General features: G+C 48.7%; 1 protein-coding gene across 3 annotated transcripts in view; it reads left to right on the forward strand.

The window, feature by feature from the left end:
* Positions 1-433: 433 nt before the first annotated feature.
* Positions 434-895, forward strand: part of ZBTB8A (zinc finger and BTB domain containing 8A) — a 58,149-nt gene continuing 57,687 nt past the window's right edge. The window contains exons 1-2 of one of the 3 annotated variants that reach the window (XM_034648548.1): positions 434-484; positions 745-845. The gene's annotated coding sequence lies outside the window, so the exon portion shown is untranslated. Of the gene's footprint in view, positions 485-533; positions 846-895 lie in introns of those variants that run through there. The other 2 variants (XM_034648555.1, XM_034648545.1) reach the window with 2 other exon arrangements.

Here is an 895-nt window from a genome sequence, read left to right on the forward strand (position 1 = left end):
AAACTAATTTATAGAATTCATGTTTCGGTATTTGCGGTGAAAATTCAGTGATTTAAGATTTTAGCAAAAATATAACCTGTTTGCACTTAGGGTCATAAGTATGTCAAAAGAAAGTCGATGTACAACGAATTTTTGTATTCGAAAACACAAATCCTGACTTTTTCACTAGTTTTATATTTTCTCTGAACTTAAGCAAGAATTATTTTCTCTTCTCTCAGACTCTCTGGGTTTTCCTCTTCAAATAGAATGCTTGTGACCTGTAGAGGTTTAAAAAAGGTCATCCCCAGCCAAAACAAGGGAATCAATAAAGGGAAGAATTCTGTGAAATCGCTTAGATTTGACGTTGCTAAACTTAAGTATAATAATGTCACATGTACTTATACAGTAATTGTGGGCACGCCTAAGTCCCTCCCTCTTTCCTAAACCAAATTCCCCAGATCCTAGAAATCCAGCCCTTCTGCCCTCCGGAGGCGCCTTTCCCAACGTAAAGTATAATTTTAAATTTAAGCTCCTGACTAAATAATGATTCCGTGGTCCACTGCCAGGGAACCTGGGCACCCCGGAGCCTCTGGAGGGTGCAGCGGGGTGTAGGCAAGGGCAGGGGGAGTGGGCGAAGCTGCTGGTTGGTGCCTGAAATCTGTGCGTTGCCCCTTTAATTGTGTCCCCAGCCCTCGGGCGTTTCTGTCCAACGCCCACGTCAGCAAATACCTTTTGTTTCTCTCACGTTGGGGCTACTTGTTTTAGGGCGCAAAGGAGCGGCTTCGAAAGTGGGTATTTCCCCTGCCGAGGACCAGCAATCCTCCCCGAGCCCGCGCGCGCGACCCGCCGGAGCGCCGCGGCCCGCGGTAAGTGGCTGCGCGCGGCGCGGGCGGAGGGCGGGCCGGGGCGTCGGGGC

Source organism: Ailuropoda melanoleuca, chromosome 2 (assembly GCF_002007445.2).
Source record: "Ailuropoda melanoleuca isolate Jingjing chromosome 2, ASM200744v2, whole genome shotgun sequence".
In the NCBI taxonomy this organism is placed as follows: domain Eukaryota; kingdom Metazoa; phylum Chordata; class Mammalia; order Carnivora; family Ursidae; genus Ailuropoda; species Ailuropoda melanoleuca.